The 13,970-nt window shown below is 40.3% G+C and overlaps 1 pseudogene; it reads left to right on the top strand.

Annotated features, from left to right (window-relative positions):
- The window catches only part of LOC114443072 (LIM and calponin homology domains-containing protein 1-like), a 55,723-nt pseudogene that overhangs the window by 22,517 nt on the left and 19,236 nt on the right, over nt 1-13,970 (top strand).

The following is a 13,970-nucleotide window of genomic DNA, read 5'->3' as shown; positions in this document are numbered from 1 at the left end:
ACTGGTGAAGATTTCTGAGAAAGAGCTGCATGTGAATGCAGTAAAAGGTCGTCCAATTTTGGAAAGGACAGTACTTACGTCCACCTGACACATTTATTGAGAGCTCCTAAATCAAGGCCATCTCCTCAGCTGTAGATTTTTTAAGCTGTGGGTATAAAAGCATCTAGGCCACTGGATCTTTACTGAGACAGAGTCTGAAATGAACCTCTCCTGAACTAAAATGGGGATGATGTTCAATGTTTTAAACCTGGGATTGCCATTTGTTAATATTGGACACATGGGAAGGTTTTTTCTCTCGTGCAAAAATACAGTATGTTATTGTGTAATGTAAGTTCTGGGAATGTCATACTTGAGTGTATAAAGGATGAAAATGTTATTAACTAATAGTGGAATCTACTGCCTATCCTCTGGTCATAAAGTCTGCCTTTTTGCTTTAGACACTATGTCTTTGTAGTAGCTTTGGAGACACATTTAATCTCATTGATTAAATTAAACCTCAGTGGGCTGAGCCAAGAATATTTTTGTGGCCAGGTAAATTTAGCCTGAAGCTCCGTGGACAAGGCCACCCATAAGAAAGGAGGAAGATAATTACCATGAATACTTCTGCCCTGGCCTGACAACAGAGAAAATGTGATTCTATGATGTTCAGCTACCCATATCAACTGTTTAAACTTTAGGTTCCACCAGCTCTACCAGCCAACAGCAATATACAATTATAGACATTTTGGGATGTATTTAATTTCTTCAAATGACAACTGATGCATAGGAACCGTCTGTTTTGATGCGTTCCAGTCTGGATTCAGAGCCCACCACAGCACTGATCTCAGAGTGCAGGTTTGCTTATAGTTCCTAGAATCATTAAAAGTAGAATAGAAGGACCGCTACTATAGAGCCAGCTTGCAACTTGGGTTCGGGAGGCAGAAACCCCCTCCACCTTTAAGACCAGGCTAAAACCTTTCTGTTTAGCAACGTGCACAACTAGTCTAAACTATAGTGTGTAGGGGAGTTGGGTATAGATACATTCACTTGTTGATATGGCTTCAGCCACAGGCAGCATAGGGCAGACAAATTGCTAACTTTTAGCATCTCGCTAAAGGTCTCTGCCTCCAGACCTGCATGCTGACCTGCATTATTGCATGCTTATTGCCTGCACCAAGTCTCTGTTGCTCATGTTAATATATAAAAACAATCATTTCAGCTTGACAACTTAACCTGTCATGTTTTCTGTAATGTTTGATGTTTGATGGATCTCTCCCTCTCTCTCTCTCTCTCTTTTATCCTCTCTGTCCTGTCTACCTCTTCCTCTCCTCCTCTACCCGGCTGGCTATCAGCAGGACGGTTCTCCTTTATGAGCCAGATCTTGCTCAAGGTTTCTTCCTGTTAAAAGGGAGTTTTTTGTTGTTTTTTTTAAAATGCACTATATTTTTTTATGATTTTTTTTTTTTTTATTATAGATACTTTAATAATCCCAGAGGGAAATTGTTTTTAAGGCTGCTGCCAAGCAGTGTCCTACAATGAATTGTATATTGAATTGTATTGATAGAGTTTGAAAATAATGCCATGCAGGAAGGGATGGAGAAGACGTGGCCTGATACACAAATAATATCAGGGCTCTAGAGTGCGACCATTTTGGTCGCAAATGCGACCTAATTTCTCAAAGGTGCAACCAAAAAATATCAGAGGTCGCACCGGTACGACCAGCTGTTAGAGGGAGATACATTCTCCGCAATTCTTAAAAGTCTCCCTGTGGTCCAACAACAGACACACATCAGGCTCATATCGTGGTCTGAACCAATCAGAGACCGTGAAAGGCGGGGCCCTGCGTGTGTGTGTATGTGTATCTTTGAAAACGTGTCAGCCGAGACCGCAGGAAATCCAGAAGAAGAAGAACGCGGACATATGCTGCACAGAGCTGATGCTGTGCGCTAAAGCTAGTTCCATACTCCACGAGAACAGAGAGATCTGTTCCCCGAGGTATCGGGAACAAGAACAAAGTTCGTTTCAGCCCGGACTTTTTGAAACGTGTGTGCAAAACTCATACGGCCCTCTCACTGCACCGCGCACACACAGACAGATGGGTATTAAAGACGTTTCGCTGCAGAAACCGCAGTTCAGGTGAACATACAGCGGAGGAGCAGGATTTGTTGCTACTATGCGGGTTTTGCTAATTTGCTGTTGACCTGAATGACTGACGATAACGAACTGGCAATGTTCAGGGAGGGGGCGTGACGTGCTCGTAGCATTATAACAGACTGAACAACAGGTCTGAGGACAGTATCATCTGACCTGTGTGGTTCATCCATGAAGGCTGAGTCACTCTGACTGACAGCAGGTTTTAAGGAGTTATAGTACATGGTTACATGATGAACGCCCATTTAAAAAGTATTGTTATTATCCTGCTATAGTGGACCATTGTCTGCCAGGATGATGTCTGCATACAGCTAAAACTGTAACAGAATGAAAAGTCTGTCAGCTGGAGCTCAGCTTTAGAAAGAGAGGAGACAGAGGCAGAGAGGCAGAGAGGTGAGGAAGATGAGAGAAGAGATACTGTAGCTGCATTAGAAACGTGTTGAAGAAAACAAAATATATATCTCAATCACAACTATTAAATAAATAATGGTGTATATAATTTTAATCATTTTTAATTCCCATTGGCAGATAGATAAGTGAGGAGTGACAGCCAGAAAATACAGAGAGAAAGCAAACAGGGAACTGAAGAGTGCTGTATGAACTTTGAATCTTCATTATGGATTTCTGACATGCAGACTTGTTGGCTAGTTTGTCCATAATTTGAATGAGTACTATCAGTACTTTATCGGTATTTAAAATACGTTTTATTTAACTGTGTTCATTATACAAGGTCCAAATTCATTTTAAGATGTTATGTGATTATTAAGCCTATTTATATGTACAAAATGTACTGATGCGTACAAAAATATACAGATTAAGTGTGATGCAGTGCACCTAATTTTTGTGCTGGTGCACCTAAGAAAAAAAGTTAGGCGCACCAGTGCAACCAGTGCAAAAAGTTAGTCTAGAGCCCTGAATATTGAAGTCCAACTGGTAATAAACTCACGTACCAGCATGAACATGTTATATCTTGTTCGCATCTGTTCCATCCAACACAAAAAAGACATTAATTAATTATAATTATTAGTATTATGTCTTCCTGGAATCTGGCTGTTGCTTGGCAACCCCTTGCCTGGTGGTAGGACTCACTCATCAGTCAAGTAATAATACATATCATCCATAAGCATAAAACCACAAATTATCACAAATAATCACCAAACATGATATTTGGGGCATTACTGGTGATAAGTCAGGCAGATGTGAAAGATGGTGGGAAAAATAAAAAATAAATGTAAAAAAAACCTACTTTTTAAAAAATGCGCCACTGCTTAATTGAGCTAATACTACGTCTTTCACCATCAGTAATGAGGATTTTGGACCATAAGTTTGTACTGTTGAGCAGACTTTTCAGTCCTTGCATTCATGCTTCACTGATTGCTTTGGTTCTGTCAACACCAGACACACAAGGCCCTGTTCACAAGTGCTGCCACAGTAAGGAATAGTGGCTGTGAATAGCTAAATTTCACTATACAGAGAAAATCGGTGTTGTCTCTCCATTTGTCTCTTTATCTGCCTTTCCTATACACCCAACATGACACCTCTCACAGAAATGTGGCTTACTGTCAGCCTACTCATTGACATACAGCAGTCCTTGTCTTTTGTAATAGATCCAGCCAAGAAGCTGACAGAAACACACAGGCCAGTGTGTGTCAGATACTCTACACTTTTTTCCACAGCTGTGCAAATAAATGTAAAAGAAATGCTCAGAAAATTTAAGCTTGTAATTGTTTTGTCTGACAAAGCAGCAGTCCAAAGGGTCTCCTCTCTTTATGACCATAGGCCGGTTAAGAGTAAATTGATTTTAAGTGGGCTTGGTCTCAGAATTCTTGCATAGCAGATTCTAATCTCCTGTCCTGTCACTTGGTAACTTAAAATACAAGGTTAAATTTTAAGCTGAAGTTTGACACAGGCACATGACTACTTACTAATTACAAATATGTCTCACAAAAAAACATTTACATGTGTGCCAACATGTACACATGCCATTTGATGTGCATGCGAAGACGGAGCTTCTCCTCCTCAGAGGGTCTAAGGAACTATAACCTGATAAATCCCCTGTCACAGCGCATTAGCCTGCCAGAGCCATTTGGTTGGGATGATTGCAGCTTATGTCAAGCTTGTTAGTGTTTAGCACTGTTAACCCGAAAGGGACTTGATATATGGTCGACAAGTCTTTGTGCACCTCTCCGTACAATTCCCAGGATTTATTGTGGAGGAAAGCCGTGAAAGGGTTGTTGAAAAAGGTTGTTGAACTTGTTTCTTGATTTTCAGACTTTGGGTACACAAACTAAAGAGATCATTTGTTACGTTTTTGATCAAAGACGTCTGTTTTTTGCTAATTCGCTCTTCTTGTTCTTTCTGTAGGCCGTGACAGGAAGAGGTTTTGGTGACAAGGATTTCAGAGGTGGTCTGGAAAATGGGATACTGCTATGCGAGTAAGTTCTTATTGTGTTGTTTCTTTAATCTAAGTATGAAATTGCAGCTAAAACTGCTTTTATCAGTGTTCATTTTAGCCAGTTTTTGTGTCTCTACTATTGATATGACATCTTTCACTGTTGCCTAAAATGAGTGCAGCTGTACAAATAGCTTCAATTCTGATTGGAGTATTACATTAAGACCAAATGTCAATTCACACATTGTTCTGGGTTTTATCTTGGGACAGGAAGGAGGAAAACATACTAGAATATGAGACCTGAATAACCATGCATCTTTCAAAACTAGTATATTAACAGGCAAGAAGGTTTATGATTCATAAGAGCACTAATTTGTACAGCATTGTGGTCCACTGATCAGACTGATGTCCTACTTGATAGTCCTCTAATGTGACACTTGAACTCTTGTGTGCCTGCTCGTAATGAGTCAAAGTGCTTAAATCAGACTGAAAACGCTTGCACTTTCCACCTTCCACATTCCTGTGTGCCAGTTTTAGTTACAAGAAGCCTGTGTTTATATTCTGTCCACTATATTGTGAATACAGACATCAGAAACGATTTAGCAGTGTCCCCCCACTGGGTCTGGAATTTCTTCAAATCAGATTTCTGTTGTTGAACCACAACGTCGTCTTTAATGTTGCAACAAGTTTGAGTGCCACAAATTACTAAACGTTTTTGTAAACTGCAGACATGCAGACATTTTTTTTATGAGTGGAAATATTGTCTGCACTGTTGCATTACTCATTTTCCTCACCTACACATAATGCATGTAGCACTGAGAACACCCTTCTCATGGGGTTGTTGAAAGTTATTCTTGGAAATGTACAGTACACCAGGAAATCACTAACTGAAGTAGGAGTACACAAGCAGACTGAGGGGAACAGACTTCACCAGAAAAGAAAATTACAGCACTGCATCACAAAATAAGGGCTGAATTGCTGTTAGTATCACAGGGCCTGTGATATCTAATACTTTGTATCCAAGGGCGGGCTTTTCCTTTACAGACCAGAATCATTATGGTGCTTCCTCTGATGAAAACATGCACACAAAAGATGAAACTGGAGACAGGCAGGGGAAGTGAGGGAGAGGCGGGAACTCTGAAACTGCTTATTCATGGCAGACATGCAGCCAACGTTTGTAGAAATGTACTGACGTTTTCTCCTTTAAAGAAATGTTTGCCTCTGTGTGGGATGAGAGATGACAGCAGAAAGACAGACTCCTTCACATGTGTGGTAAAAGTTATGCAGGAACAATTTCACAGACCCCTTGAAAGGAACAGCAGTAATATTCTACTCTAAATTTAGGGTCTGTGCTGTTATAGACCTTCCAGACTGCAGAAAAATGATTCTTCATCTGTTTTGTTCCTCATCTTTACACACAAGATTTACACTCTTTGTCTGTTTTGCCAGCAGTTATTTCACTCTACTTGTACAAGGTTTTAAAAAATGCAATGCAACCTGCTTTAAATTCAGTTTCTTATGTGTTTTTTCTTTCCCTCTGTGCCTTTTGTCAGGTTGCTAAGCTCCATTAAACCCGGCCTGGTGAAGAAAATTAACAGACTTCCAACACCCATAGCTGGCCTGGTGAGTCATTTGCCTCCATACTTCAACAAAAACTTAGGTCTACCCCTGCTTCTGTCCTTTTGTTGTCACTGTGCTTTATGTCTATTCATCTTCCTCTGCCTTTTTATGTCAATTTATCTCTCCAGGGATCCGATTCAAAGCTATCCAATGTTAAAACTTGCTGTAACTTGTTGTCTAAGTGTCAAATTTTGGGGTTGTCTGGCAGTCACGTGCCTTGCAACATATGATTATAGTGTGCTATAAAAGTACCGTTGTATATAGAGTACATTACAGTATAGCGTTGGAATTTGTAGATTGACATGAACTTTACACAACAGCTTGAAGACATACACTGACAAAAATCATTCAGATTTAGTGGCTGTGGCAGACCTTAAGGTACCAGCTGTGTAATCAGGGTTTGATTACAAATACCTGCAGCTAAATGATCTCACTTTCAGTTACAGCCACATCCAAGATCAACACATCAGCAGCCTTGTGCGACCCTGAGCCCTTAACGGCTCACATGACAATTCTGCAGTGAAGACAAATCATCTGTGGTCTTCTTGTCTTTAAAATATTCTGGATCACAGCACCAAAATGAAAACTCTGCAAGAGGAAACTCACTTTTACAACATCCAATTGTATTATGACGACTAAACAAAAAACTTTAAAACCCCGAAAAGGGTTTATTGGAGCAAATAGAAGCAGCTTCCTGCCCCCAAAACCTGAAATGAATATTGTGCATTGTTTTCTGTGGTGTTATTAAATAATCCTAAATTGTGTCTTGCTTTGAATGAAAGCCTGTGTGAACTGAACTAGATCCGAACAGTGATACACTTCAGTTGAGTACAGTGCAATACAGTGGAGCTCTTTCATAACATCCTAAGACCTTGATCTGGATGAAGTGGCCTTTCAGGACCAGTACTCACATGTAAACAGAGGCCACGGTGAAAGTTGATAGCACTGGAGCTTCCGTCTTCTTTTCCTTCCTGACTTGCTGTTTGTACATCACATGGTGCTCACATTAAAATGTAGTGTGTTAATTATTTTGTGTTTATTGTTTTTAAGAGTAGGTGTGGCACCAGTTCAAGGTGAAAATACTGTTAGTGATGAGACACAGCAGGTTTTAGAGTGTTCTGCTTCACTGCAATCCCTTACCTCAAGTTACCATTCACAGAATGTCACAAATCAGCTCCACATTGAGTTTACCGGTAAATTTCAGTGCACTGCCACTGAGTCAATAGGTTAGTAGAAGAAGATTTACTAATATTTGGAGTAAAGAAATGCAGTTTGAGCTTGATATTGGTTGGCTCGCAACATGACATACCAGTTGAGGTCTGGGTTGGGCTGAATAGCTTTCTTATCTTGTGGTGTCACTAATGGCTGCCAATGAGCCCTCTGTGGGCTTTTAAAAGTGGTGCATAATTACACACATTCTTTACAGGCCATTTTCCACCATACAGTGACTGCTAGAAAAACAATTATTCTGTTTGAGCCTATAAAACCTATTATCTTAGCTTTTTATCAGGTATATAACCTGTACATAAACACACATTACAGTTGTGTCTTTTCCTTTTTTTGTCATGTGCACTAGTTGAAGTTTGGATTTTCTGCAGCATTTACCTTAAGTGTGAATCAAAAGCAATTGCATACCAGGTCCAGAGAGACATGGTTGCCTTTTAATGTGTTTGTGACATGTGCATTGCATCTTGAACACTAGTAATTGCAGTAATTGATGCATGTAACAACAACACTAAAGTGAAACTAATTATGAGTGGGCACTACAATTTCAAAACAAAAAAAAATGACATTAATTGCCCCAGTGGGCAATGAATCATACATTGACAACAACATGTTTAAAAGTTTCATGACAATATATAAAAGGGAACCTGCACCTTGAGGAGGTATTTATATCTGAACAGTGTGACCCTTTATTCTTTCAAAGTTTCATAATTCTTTCTGTGGCTTTTTCTTCCTCTTGGCTGTGATTAGAGGTGAGAAACACATAAACAAGGGGTCTGCTGTTATCTGGCCCATCGTAATAAAACACAGGCTACTCCCCCTTCCTCTTCCTGTTTGGGGGCTAATGGGAAAATGAGTCTCTGAGGGGCTTAGACTGTTTTGTAATTAGAGCAGCTACCTCAGTTGTTTGGCAGCTCGGCCTGTATGGCTCAGTGTTCGTCTGAGCAGGTTGGTTGTGACATGCGCTGTTCCCAGTCGTCTCTGGGTTTACTGGTATGTTCGTGTTTTACAGTGTGTAAACAAACTGGAGATCTCCATGCAAGATGAATAGTAGTAATTCACATGCTTGAAAAGGCGCTGCTTTCCGGACACACATTTTACTGCATCAGGCTTTTGTGTTACATTTTAGTGACGCACATGTAAAAAACAACACTTTACGTAACTCACATCTTAATTAATTTTCAATTTAATTTAGAGTCATAAATTAATGCATATTCATTTTAATTTTAGCACAATATTATTGGTATTTAAATAACATATGCCCAGATTGATTGTACACGCAATAATTAATTGTAATTTTTTTTTTGAGGAGAATCAGTGCGTAGGGTCTTTGTGTCTGAGTCGGCCTTCTTGCTCCCAGTCCTACAAACATATTCAGCTGTCAGTCATGTCTTTGTGGTAGACGCCCAGTTTCCTGTGGCAGTGACCTGCAAATCACCACATAGTTATGCCCACTTCTTTAGACTCACACAGTCTACGAACACCCACTAAATTATCTGTTCTATCCGTTATATTGGGAGTTGCTACTAAATGAGCAAATTTAGTTGCCACTTCTTGTTTGTTTTAGTGTCTATATTTGTATACTACATAAAATACCAGCAGTTGGCAAGTAGAGAAAATTCTTAGCTACTAAACGTGTATTCAGGATGAAACCAGGGATCCATGCTTTCATACAATAATAATGTTGTATGCTACAAAAAAACATTCAGAGAGGGATATTTGAGTCATACGAAGATCTGTTTACTTGGATACTTGGACAGATTTTGGGAGTCCCTGTTGAAGGGTGTCCCCACCTAAAACGAGTCTCTTGTTCCAAGTGATATCTCATTTCATGGATCTGGAGGGGGAAAAAAGACTAATCTTACACTAGTCTGAACGTCCTTTTGATTTTGAAGTCATGTGTGAGACTGCAGTTAATCCCACTGTAGGTTTGTCCTCCCAGAGGTCTGAAGATGAGATTGTTGGGTCTATTGTGAAAGAAATGGTCATGTGTTTGTAAGTGTGTATCAGTAGGTGGGGTCACCTCACCAGGAGATCAGAGATGGCCCTGTCCCAAAAACACAGGAAGCTGCAGGGTGGGTTTGGAGAGGGTGTTTTTGCTAGAAACGGACAAGGATCGTGAGAACAAGTTTTTCCAAATGTGTGTGTTTTTATCAGTTTGCAGTCATGCATGGACTTTTATACCTGCTAATGTGTACATTTAAATAAGGTTTATATTTGGGTGCATCTAAACACATACACACAAAAGTACTGTATATGCTGTATTAAACAGCATGTATGTGGATATATAAGCACATTGTGTTTGTTTTTGGCATGTGAGAGAGATAGAGAGAGAGAGAGCTGGGTACATTGGGGTGGAGAGGAAATGGTGACACCCTGAGAGAGAAAGGGAGGGAAGGGCTTAGGTTGTGGCCCTCTGAAAGATAGAGAGAGAGAGACTCGGACACAAAGAGAGAGTGAGAGAGAACCTGGGAACAGGAGAGGAGAGTTTGTCTCAGGTTGCATCCAACAAAGAGTCGAGCAGAGGAGAGAGACGGGGGAAGACTTGGAGAGAGAGAGTGGAACGTAGAGACAGACAGAGAAAGAAGGAATGACTGAGGAAATGCAGGTGACTGAGGAGAGATAAATAAGAAGCAGGACAGACTTGAATGAAGCAAAGGGTCATCAGTGAAAGTAGGAGTAATCTGAAAGGAGAGCCGGACACAAAACCTGAAGGTGTCACGTTTCTGTCGAGCAGGTATCCTGATTTTCATGTTGTGCAGAAACTGCTAGTTTGTGCATGTGTGCAATAAAATGGTGTGGAAAATAATTGCTGAACAGGTGTTTGCCCGATACCTTGGAAGATTTTTTTTTGTGTTGGTTATTATGTAATTACGTTTCAGGTTAGAATCTTTTCTAATTCATGTGTGCATGTTTTTTTACAGGACAACATCAGTGTGTTTCTGTGTGGATGTGAGGAGTTAGGACTGAAGGGCTCCCAGCTGTTTGACCCAGGAGACCTGCAGGACACATCGACACGCCCCACTGCCAAGTAAGACATGTCTGTAGTGATTAAATCTCAAATGAACTGAACAATTTTTGGTGTTTGTTCATCTTGTTGGTACAATGGTGGTTAAAATTACCTGTAGTACTACTGCACATTGCAATGTGATAGATGAAGAAAGCATTTTATGTGTTTAGATTAGTAAATATCCAGTCACAAGGGACAAAAGGCAGCACTGTTTTGTAAGGACAGTAAGGATGACCATGCAGTCTGGTGCATTGTGGTACAATACCTGTAAAGACCTGATTTGTGGTTTGCAAAATGACTGAGGTTGGATTTTCTTGACTGGGAAAGCAGCAGCTAACAAAGATAGTGTTAACAACAGTCACAGGATTGTTTGGAACACTGGTTGTGCACTGACTCTTTTTCTGTGTCAGTCTCCCCGCCTGTCATTCTCTGCTGCACACAATCAAGCAGTTCACTGCAACACAAATAAGTGCATGAGAGTCAATGAAAGTTTGTATGAGCCTGAGTCAGTGAAACAACAATGGCATATCTGTTAGACACAACTGGTCTCTGTCCAAATACAACACAAGAGTTTACATCACTCAGTCAGCCATGACTCCTGCTTTGTTGCTTGGTAACAAAGCCAAGTACAAGTAGTGTTTTTATATATATATATATATATATATATACTGTATGTGTGTGGGTGTTGCAATGTGTTTGGTATGCACTGGCATCATGCCTACTGCGTATAACCAAGGTTCCATTCACAGAAGGGTTTAGAAAGGTGCTAGTGGAGATGGGGCAAGAGAGCGTGCGGTGCTAATCTTAGCTGGTCTCAGGAACAGCTGCTTGACTGGTTCTGTCAGAACAAGGCATCCTTTAAAACACCGAGGTGCCTCTGTGTGTTCGTGTACACTAATCTTTACATAGCCCTGGCAAGTTTATAACGGTGGACTACAGTCCTTCTGTTGCATTGATATCTGCATTAGATTGTTTTAATTTATTCAAAAAAAAAGATGGTTTTAAACATTAATTAACATATGTTTACTTAACATATCAGGAGTACAGCAGAAATGTATACAGTGAAGTTTAAAGGGAATCTCGTGGTGTCATTGTTTAAGTAGCCCTGTGCTATTTCCAGTGGTTATGTAACCCACTGTCCTACAGGATGCTATTTTCTTGCACCTCGTACCCATGTCAGGAAAAGGTCTCTGTGCTTTACCCTGGAGTCTCTAGGCAGGTGTTTACTCATCTAGGAAACAGCTTTGGACAGGGAAGTCTAAAGACAGGCAGGGTCTGGTACACTATGAGCTCAGGCCTGAAATATCTACTGTTGCTCTGCGTGTTGATGGAAACGGATCGATTTCCAAGATAAGTGACAGTTCGCCAGGCAGAGTCAATGAGAGGGGAGAGAAGCCGTGTCTCCATTCAGCTGTTAAGGTATATTCAAAGTTTCGAAATTGTGCAAACAAAGAAAAACTAAATCCTGCCATCAGTTAATGTATTTATATACAAAAATCTAAAAATATTCATGTTTTATTCGTCACTGATGCAGGAAAAAACAGAAGAGGAACTGGTATAATATGACAGATGTGCATGTTAACTGGGCCCCTAAATATGATCTACAACCTTGTGGAATCTAGTGTTTGTCCATCAGAGGTTTGCTTCTACAAGGTGGCAGCAGATAAAAGCAACCTGTCCCCGTGTTTATTTAGTCAGCTGACAGAAAGAACTGGTGAAGTAGATGATGAGCAGAGTTTGAAGTTCATTCCCTCTAGCTACTTTCACTTTGTTCTCCTCCTCATCTCTCGCTTCTTTGTTTCTCTGGTCTCTGCTGTCATGGAAAACCAGTGCAACTGCAATTTGGGTGTCACTTGCATGTTGAGTGAGATGGGCTCTGTGACCCTCAGGCTTTGGAAACTAACAGCCTCATAATTTGCAGTGTGGGTGTAGAAGGAAGAGGTTTTCCTTACTTTAAATGAGATCCTAACATTTTGCAGATATTGATGTGGGTTTTGTCTGACAACACTGCCCTGTCATGTAACTCAGACAATAAAGAAACCTCAGTCCCTTATAGATTCATAAAGCTCTGTCTTGTTATTAGGTAACACCTGTCACCACAAAACCTGGTGCAATACATCATCATTATAAGCTATTTTGTGTGAGTGTCAAGAGTGTACTGTACATACAGTGTATATACACATTACACATTCGCTTTTCTGACCCCATGCATTTTTCACTGAATGACAGGCACTGCGTTTTGAAAAATGTGAGATTGTGATCTTTCTGAAGGCCGCACAGCTGAGGGAAAGAAAGACGACAATTTAAAACAAAATATCAAGGTCTTTGTGTATGTGTCTGTGTGTCGGTCTGTTTTTCTCTTCTTCTTCCTCTCTCTCAGTCTAGAAATATGTATTTATACTGCACAAGTGTGTGTTGGGGTCAGTTTTACAACTGCTTCATTCCACTTCCCATTTATAGCTTCACGCGGTAATCCGCAGGATCCACATCTTTTCATTTTGGCAACATGAGTGGCGCTAAGTGGCCGCTGCTGTGGCATTTCTGCTCTCCACCTCCCAGAGATCAATTGGCAGTCAAACCATTTGGCCACCACATTGTCTGACTTCTCTGACTTTCTGTCTTTGTGAATGATGGATGCACGTTCAAAATGGCAAATATGAAAAGCTCTGACTGTTTAACGGAGGAACAAATACGCACATTCTATGATATAATTTTATTTTACATAGCCTGTGAAAAACTTGAATGAGCTGGTGGAACTATTAAATAAAAAGTCACTAAGTGAATACAGAGACTAAAGTCTGCTAGTTCTTCCTGCATGGGCTGGAGTAAGTACAGATCATTTTTGCTTTTGCTGCTGTTTTGTATGGATGTGTGGGAGATGTTGAATCTTAAAGTCTGCAGTTATCTTTATGTAAGACATTTCAATGAAACCAGCAGAAGTCTGACTTCTCCTCTCTCTCTCTGTGTCTTTGTTATGTTCTCCAGGGGAAGTGACTGCAGTCGAAAGCTCAAGAATGTAAGTGACACCGCTGGATTACAGTGGGATCATTTGTTTGTGTGTTAAATGTATGTTTGCATGGAAACTGTTATTATGGCCCAGTGTTTCTGTTTGTGCTGTTGTTGACACTACGGTTGATTTTAGCCTGTTTACTTGTTTGCTATTCTGTAGTTTTAGTCTGTCAGTATGTTTTTATATTGTTGTTTATCACTTTAAAAAATATATCTCAGCTTTTCTTGGTTTGTCTACTTTACATAACTCTACTTTTAAATTATTTAATGTATTTGGTCTCTTCTGATTTGAGAATATTTCTGTATATTCTTGGTTTTGTCTGTTTGAGCTCTCTTTCTTTTTGCTGTTCTGAGGGTCTTGAATTATTTACATTTATAGCCCCTCTCTCTTTCCTCTGTGCCCCAATGTACCACAGCATATTCCAATGCTTTTCTAATAATGCTGCTTTAATAAGTAGAGCACATAATGCTAGCCCTGCCCACTCTGCAGTCAAAGTCACTCTCCACTGGCTCTTGCTCTCTCTCTCTCTCTCTCTCACTGCCTCTGCCTCCCTCTCTCTCCTACCCCTCTCTCCCTCGGATGCT

The sequence above is a fragment of the Parambassis ranga genome, chromosome 10, assembly GCF_900634625.1.
Source record: "Parambassis ranga chromosome 10, fParRan2.1, whole genome shotgun sequence".
In the NCBI taxonomy this organism is placed as follows: domain Eukaryota; kingdom Metazoa; phylum Chordata; class Actinopteri; family Ambassidae; genus Parambassis; species Parambassis ranga.
Note: the sequence above shows the minus strand (reverse complement) of the source record. Positions and strands in the feature narration are given on the sequence as shown.